Source organism: Megascapheus bottae, chromosome 2 (assembly GCF_031878675.1).
Source record: "Megascapheus bottae isolate mThoBot1 chromosome 2, mThoBot2.hap1, whole genome shotgun sequence".
Classification (NCBI taxonomy): Eukaryota; Metazoa; Chordata; class Mammalia; order Rodentia; family Geomyidae; genus Megascapheus; species Megascapheus bottae.
The window spans coordinates 65,569,104-65,577,405 of record NC_143510.1 but is presented as its reverse complement, the minus strand read 5'-3'; the positions used below and the strand labels follow the sequence as shown (position 1 = coordinate 65,577,405).

Genomic DNA, 8,302 nt, shown 5'->3' with positions numbered 1-8,302 from the left:
GCTAGCTTTGAACTGTGATCCTCAGATCTCAGCCTCCTGACTAGCGAGGATTCCAGGTGTGAGCACTGGTGACAGCTGCAAAGCTCTTTAATATCTGATTTTACAACAGATGACCAAATTCTTCTGCTTCTAACTTCAGTGTGGCCCTATCACTTAACATGTAGCTTCTGGAAACTCCATTGTACTCTAGAGAGCCAAGGCTATCGCTGTATAGTCTGACCTTTTCTGCAAAAGGGTCTGGAGGTATTCCAGTTATACTTTGAGAACAACTGGTTTAGAGTTAATAGGAGGCCCTAGGTAGGAGGATTACGAGTTCAAAATAGCAAGATCCTGTCTCAAAATTAAGAAGTTAATATTTCTTTAAAAAAAAAAGTCATTATGAAATGATCTAGCATCCGGAGCCGGGAGGTTTCACAAATCTGAGAATGTATGAAGGACTCTTTTTTTGTTTGTTTGTTTTTCCAGAAGGCTAAACAACCTAGACTGGGTGCCTAGGACTACCCAAAACATGCCATTTCCATCCATGGAATGAACTAAAGCAGAAACGAGGGGCTGCACATGCGTCGAGAGGAGGTATAGGTAGGGCGTGGAGCCACCCTTTAAAGGGAGAAGTAGGTTGTGGAGCAATCTAAAAAAAAAAAAAAAAAAGGCGCGCAGAGCCTCTGGGACCTGCAGAAAATGCTCAGGTGGTCAGGAGGAAAACAATGTTGTTAGGCAGGGAAGGAGCATGGCTCTCTGTGTGTGTGTAGGAATGAGAGATGGGAATCCAGGAGGGCTCAAGGTCAAGGGTATGGCAAGCCTGCATCTGGTCTTCCGCCTTGCAACCTCAGCCCTAGCAGCCTTTAAACCAAGAAGGCGGAATAAACGGACGGGGGGCCCAGACCCTCACGCATGGTCTCTGGGCCACAAAGGATGGGATTAAGATTTTTCTTTCCAGCTCAGCGGGCAGGAAAGAGGTGGTGGGGTGTGTTTTGTGTGTGTGTAGGGGGGAGATAGGCGCTGGCGGGAAGCCGAGGCGCCCCTGCACGGCATGGAGATGGTGTGTGTGTGTGTGGGGGGGGGGGCGAAGAACCTACCGGGAGACTAAGGAGGTCACCCGGGAAGAAGGACGGTTCTGTTACTAGGCAACCGCGCCCGGGCCCGCCCCCCGCCCGCGTTGCTAGGAGACGCCGGGGCGGGGGGGGAGGGCCGTGGAGCGGGCCCTACGTGCTGACGCTAATTGTATATGAGCGCGAGCGGCGGGCTCTCGGGTCTCTTTTAGCGCCATCTGCTCGCGGCGCCGCCTCCTGCTCCTCCTTGCCGCCGCGGCCGCCCTGAGTCACTGTCTGCGCAGCTCCGGCCGCCGGGCGCCCCGCACTCGCCGCCGGTAACGGATGGAGGCCCGGGCGGGCTGGGCGGCCCGCGCGGTGGGGAGCGACTGGAGGGTGTGTGTGTGGGGGGGGAACGGAGGGCCGGGGCCGCCGGCTGCCCGGGGCCTTCCCGTGAGGCGGGCCGCGACTCCGCCGCGCTGCCTCCCGGGGCCCCGGCCGCCCGCCCGCCGCCCGGGGGGGAGGGGGTTCTCCTCGGGTTGGTTTTTCTCTTCAGGGGCGTCCGCGGAGCTGTGGGGTCGGGGCGGCCGGAGGGTGGGGCGGACTGAGGTCCCTCGGTCCCACCGGCTTCTCCGCGCGGACCGGAGCGCGGAGGGCGCGGCGACGTCGGCTCGGGTGGGCTCGATGGAGCCGCCGGGCGGCACGGCCGGGTGCCGGGGGTGCGGGCCGGTCTCCTCCCGGTCTCTTTCCCCCTCCCCCCGCCCCTCACCGCCACCCCCACTCCGGTCACTCCGCGGAAGTCACCTCCGGCGGGGAGGCCGGCGGGGAATGGAGAGGGGCGCGGAGGCTGCTGCGAATTCCGACGGGAAGGAGGGGCCGCGGGGGGCCGCCGTCCCCGAGGCCGGGAGGGGGCCGTGGAGGCCGCGAGGCTCCGCCTCCGCCCCCTGGAGGCGGCGGGCAGCCCCGGGCCGCAGCCTTCGCACGTGGTGACGGGCGCCGGGGCCCGGTGGAGGACCCCGTAGGCTGGGCCCTGCCCTTTCTTGGTTCCGAGGGGGAGCGGGGCTGGGGGTGGGGGAGAGATGGTAGCTAGGTGGTGAAACGGAAAACGGAGCTCATCAACCGGTTCCTTGGGGGTGTCTCTTTTAATCAGGAAAGTATTCAGTGTTAACCTCTGGTGGGGATGTGCTGGGGGAATGGCTGTTTGTAAGAAGATAGTGTTTTGTGCAACCCACGTACAGTCAGAAGTGAGATTTTCACCCCCACCTCTCCCTTTGGAGAGGAATGGTCCTATTCGATTAAAAAAAAAAAAAAACAACTGCAAACCTGCAGACAGTTCTAAAGATGAAATAAAAAGGAGTTGGCCAGTTAATTGCCATTCTTCTAGGCAGACAAATCAGTTGCTTGATTGTAGTTCTAGGGTAAAGTACTTCATTGTGTGTTTTAAAATGGTTCAGGGAGGGTGGGCTGGAATGAAGTTTGAGGTGGGATTAAGGGTTAATTATGTACCCTGGAGTTTTGTCAGTGTACCTCCACTTAGCAGAAAATCTCTAGTAGTGAAGGGAGGAAGGAAGAGACACAGCTCAGGAGGGCTGGGCTCTTGAGTACAAAAGGAAGGGTAAACTTGACACCCATTGTCCTCAAGGAACCCTTATTTTACACAGTTCTGAAAAGACTACAGTTGAAAAATCCCACAACCTAACCTCTTGCCTGGGTTCAGGAAATGCTAGATAAAATTCGCTAATTCTGGAAATAGATGCCATCAAAACATCATTTGAAGGTAATGTAGTGTTGAACTTGCAACTGGAGTAGTAAGAGCACGGTTCTGATTTAATCCCTATTACTGCTAGCCCCTCCTCCCCAATATCCATGCCTTATTTTCTAGTCTCTGTAGTATTTAATCCCTGTATTACTTAGAAAGTAATACCCAATGGACTACAGTTATGGCTAAAGTGGTAGAGCACCAGAACTCCTCACATCTCAAATCCCAGAATTGCCAAAAAGAAGAAAGGAGTAATACTCCCTATCTTGTATTGGATAAGGGCAAAGCTGTGCAGATACGACTTTTTAAAAAATGGACTGAGGACGAATCAGGTTTTAAGTGATTGTGTCAAGCTTTTTTGAAGTGGTTGACACTGAAAAAAAACCTTGTCATTTGGAGGATGAGATGGGGCATTAGTAGTTGCTAATACTTACTTGGTCATTAGTCAACTTGGTGAGTTGAGTGTGAGCACATGTGCTAGTCCTGGGGCTTGAACTCAGAGCTGGGTGCTGTCACTGAGGCCCCACCCGCCTTTTTCATATATTTATTATTGTAATTAATAGGGTTACATTATATTCATTCACCAGATAGAAGGTGCACTACTTCACCAACTTTTGATACCCTTTCTCATGTCTTGGTCCCTATTTCCCTCCCCCACCCCTGCCCCTCATCTTGTTTTCCTCCTGTCCTTATCCTATTTCAAATAACCAAATATACAATATATCAGATAACCAGGTAAAATACTGTAACAATATGAGATAACCAAGGGACAGCAGAAGAGATGAGAGATAACGTAGTACATTAAGGACAACAATCACTCATATGGCTTTTGTTTCTATATCCTGGAGGTCCTTTCGTTTAGCATCATACTATATGGCCTTTTGTGTCTAGGTTTTGCTCTATTGTAAATTTCTGCTAGGAGAGCCCAAGGTTTCTACTGATTATAACAAATGAGGGAAACCATTGAGTCTGGCTTACTTAATATGATTTTTTCTAAGTCTTTCCATTTCCTTACAAATGGCAATATTCTTTCTGACAGCAGCATAGAGTTCCATTGTGTGTAAATACCACATCTTGTTGATCCACTCATCAACTGAGGGGCATCGGGTCGGTTCCATATCTTTGCTATGGTAAATAGTGCTGCAATGAACATTGTTGTGCTAGTGGATTTAGTCTGTCCTTGTTTCTGGATGAGTGGGTAAATGCTAAGTAGTGGAATTGCCTCCCCCCCCCTTTGAGCCATAGCACCACTCCTGGTTTTTCTGGTGGTTAATTGGAGATGAATCTCAGACTTTCAGGTACCTACTGGCTTTATAAACTGATCCTCAGATCTCAGCTTCCTTAGTAGCTAGGATTACAGGCATGTGCCTCCATGCCAGGCTGTCCCTGAGCTTTTTTTGCTCAATGCTCATGTTTTATCATTTGAGCTGTGGCTCTGCTTTGGGCTTGTGTGTGATTCGAGGTGAGAACCTCCATGTATTGGCTTCCATCCTCAGATCTCAGCCCCCTGAATATCTAAGATTACAGGCGTGATCCATCTGGAGGCCAGCCTTTTATTTTTGTGCTGGGTTTGACATTGGCTTTGCATACACTCACTTGCTAGGTAGGTGCTGTACCCCCATCAAGGGATGCTTTGGTTATTTTTCATATACCCTTCTCCAGCCTACTTGTATGTAGCTCATCCTTTAATGATTCTCATGCAGACAGGATGACGGGTGCCTGACACTGCAGTTCACCTTTTATTGGTCTGAAGAACTTTTTTGCCCAGGCTATCCTTGAGTCACAGTCTTCCCAATTTCAGCCTCCATGGTAGCTAGGATTATTACAAGGCATGGACCACCAAAACAGCTGTAACTTTGTGGCCATTAGTTGACAGAATCTAATACTAGATCGGCTCCTATACTGATTGCTCCTGTACTTTTAACACTAGTAAGCAGAACTAACGTAATCTGAAATTCAGTTTGAAGTTTATTTTGGTCAGCTTGCTCATATTGTCTTCAAGTGATAGATTTGATACTAAATTCTCTGAAAATCTACTCGTGTGTGTGTATGTGTATGTGTATATGTATGTGTATGTGTATGTAAAAGGACCAGCAAGATCAGCTTGACTGAAAAGGTCTGAAAATGCTAACTGCATTCACATTTTGCTTGGTTATAAATTGAATGTAATATAAGTGTTAGGAATCCTCTTTCTAATACAGAAATTTTGATGATCATTCTGTACAGAATGTAAATTTTAGTCAAACCTTTTAGCACCTGTTTTGATATGTACCTTTTTTTTTTTTTTTGGCCAGTCCTGGGCCTTGAACTGAGGGCCTGAGCACTGTCCTTGGGCTTTCCTCAAGGCTAACACTCTACCACTTGAGCCACAGCACCACTTCCAGCTTTTTTCTATGTATGTGGTACTGAGGAATTGAACATGGGTCTTCATGCATGCTAGGAAAGCTCTCTACCACTAGGCCAAACTCCTGGCCCTGGATATTTATGAGTAAAACAGTTTGGTTACATAGACATGAAATAGGATGGGGGTGTTGTGAGAAAAGGAAGTAGAGGTAAGGGAGCATATAGAGTAGTATTTACAACACACTTTACAGAGTGGGACCTTGATATTAGGTCCCATTTCAAACTAACTTCATCTGAATATGTAAGGATCTTTACTTGTGGGCAGAATGTTGTTGGAAGGTGGAAGTGTGCTTACTTTATATGCTAGACATCTTGTCTATTATATTGACAACAGATTAGAATATATTAGTAGGCTTATTACAAAAATTGGCCTCTGTACTTTAACTTTTTCAGTAATGTACTTTTGAGTTTTATTGTGAAAGAGGGCTATAGAAATTTTTTTTTCTAAAGTACAATACAATGGGAAATAATAAGTTTCAGTGTGGTTGTTTAGTGTTTAAAATCCTCAACATGTATTATTACATAATTTAGTTCTCTTAGACACAGGTAGTACATTTCAACAAGGAAAGTGAAGTATATACTGGCTAAAACACTTAGCTGAGTTGTATGTGAGTGAGCGATGATAACTTAGGATGACATTTTTGTAGTTTTAAAAGAAATATCCCTTCCAAACTTAGAATTCAAATGCTTTCTAATTTAGGGGTTCCACTTTGCTCTCAGGAAGAGCTACAGTATTAATGTAGCCATAAGGTCTTGTTTACTACCATGAAATTTCTTTGTAGTTGGTTAATAGCTTCTCAGCTTTATATTTACCACAGATACGCATGTATGAATGTGTGAGCTATGTGTGTAACATACGTAGTAATTGCAAATTACATGTGGATAAGCTTAAACGCCTGAGTCTAAGTATGTACTCCTTTCTATTTCGTTAGATAGTATTGTGGATATTGAGATCTTTCGTACTGAAGATGGTGATCTCAGCTAGTACTCAGTTTTGCTTAGGTGTCAAAAAGCAAAGCCACTCCAAACTTTCATCACTGAAATAAAAGTGAGTTGAAAATATTTAAGTTGTGAGGTTGTGTTGGAGCCAGACATGGTGCTGAGCTGTAGACCAATGAAAATGTTTTGAAAGCAGCCATGTCTGAAATACTAACTTGTTTAAAGTACATTTGGAATGAGATGAGGTTTTAGGTAAAGGGAAGTTTATGTGCATGGGTATTACCAGTTTCCTCTTTGGCTTTAAACTGTCTGCATTTTTTAAAACTGGGTACCTGTTTCCTAGTGAAGTAGTGTTTTTGTTTTTGTTTTTTTTTGGTAAAACAGTGTCTAGTGTATGATCAGTAACTGGGAATGAACCTTGGTTTGTGAAATAGCATGGTTTTTGCAGTAAGCTCTGAAATCCCAGTTTGAGGTTTGCTTTGCAAAATTAGATGCTTACTATTTTATTTGCAGGTAAAGAGGAAAGCTCATAATCCCTTGCAGAGTAGACTCCACAAGCTATTTTATTTATAATATGGAGGACTTACTCCAAGTTAACCATTATGATAAGATGATAATCAATAGCAGAATCTGGACATTAGCTATTGAACAAATAGTTTACAAGTTTCTAGTTGTTGGAGGGTCAACCTAGAAGTTACAGTGTGCAGCCTTAACATTAGATACTTCCTCGTTTGTAGTACTAACAATGCTGTGGTAGCCATACCTCCGGCCCGTCATTTTTGTTGGTTATTTTGGAGGTTGAATGTTTGGGAATTTTCTATCTGGGCTAGCTTTGCATACAACCCAGGTTTCATTTTCTTGATAACTAGAATTATAGGTATGAGCCACTGGTGGTTCCCAGCTTCCTTCATTTTTTATATCTTAGACTGACTATGTGGAATTACTTTCATTTAAAGAATATCTGGTGAGAATGTTTGGAAATACTTGGTGCCTGATAATATATTTCACCTTCATTGTGTAAGGATTTTTGATTGGATAGAGAATCCCAGAATCAGTTAATAATATTTGAGAATATACCTGTCTTGTGTTTTTTTCCTGTGTTTGCTTTTGAGGTGATTGCCTTTTTACTCAGTGTAAGCTTCGTTTATCTGATAGAATTTCTAGAATTCCCTGAACTTGTAGCACTTCTGAAATTTTTTTTTCTTTCTTTTTGATTGGTCTTGGGACTTGAACTCTTGAGCCCTGGACACTGTCCCTGAGCTCTTAAGCTCAAAGCTATGGTGGTACCCTCTTGAGCCACAGTACCACTTCTGGTTTTCTAGTGGGTAATTGGAACCTCATGTTCTTTAGTGCCTGGGCTGGCTTTGAATCTTGGTCCTTAGATCTCAGCCTCCTAAGTAGCTAGGATTACAGGTGTGAACCACTGACACCCTGCACTTCTGGGAAATTCTTAACTATTAATTTCTCTAAATATTCTATCCTGTTGTCCTCCACTTCTAGAACTTGTATAAGGACTCTTGTATTCTCAAGTGTCTATTTCAATATTTTCTCTTAAGTCTCTTGCCATTCTTTGGGGTATTTCTTACAAACTTCTTTCTAGTTCCCTTAATTCTCTTTTCAGCAGTTTCTCATCCTTTTTGCCAGCCTAGTTTGATGTCAGTTGCTTCTATACTAGAGTTTGAACTCAGTACTTGAGTCTGTATACCTCAGCTTTGATGTTTATTGTTTCTGTAAGCTTTGTTCTTTTCCAAATGTTGCTGTATCTTTAAATGTGTGTCCCTTTTGCATATACTGTTTCTTCCTGCCTGTTTTCTCTTCTACTTTTCCTCCCAAAGCATTGAGGTTAGGACTTCATGCATGCTAGACATGCCCTTTACTACTGAGCTGTACTCATAGTCCCAGACATTGAATTTTCAGGCTTAGTAAGCCTGAATCTCCTTTGACCTTTGTCTAGTCTTTTTGACGCTACCCAAGTCTTTGTAGGACTAATTTCTGCTGAATTTTCTTTTTGTTTTTGATGGTTACTTTGATGATTATGAGTCACTTGAGGTCAAGATAAAGCGCCTTTCACTTATATTTAGATGTTCATGTGTCTCCAAACCTAGCAGAGGCACCTGAAGCCATAGGTTAATGGCCAGGGAGAGTGGGGGGAACATAGATTTGTGCATATATT

At 44.9% G+C, this 8,302-nt stretch overlaps 1 protein-coding gene across 4 annotated transcripts in view; it reads left to right on the top strand.

Annotated features, from left to right (window-relative positions):
* The first annotated feature begins 1,242 nt into the window (after window positions 1–1,242).
* The window catches only part of Nap1l1 (nucleosome assembly protein 1 like 1), a 34,264-nt gene continuing 27,204 nt past the window's right edge, over window positions 1,243–8,302 (top strand). For all 4 annotated transcript variants that reach the window (XM_090328278.1, XM_090328281.1, XM_090328279.1 and 1 more), the window contains exon 1: window positions 1,243–1,366. The gene's annotated coding sequence lies outside the window, so the exon portion shown is untranslated. The remainder of the gene's footprint in view (window positions 1,367–8,302) is intronic.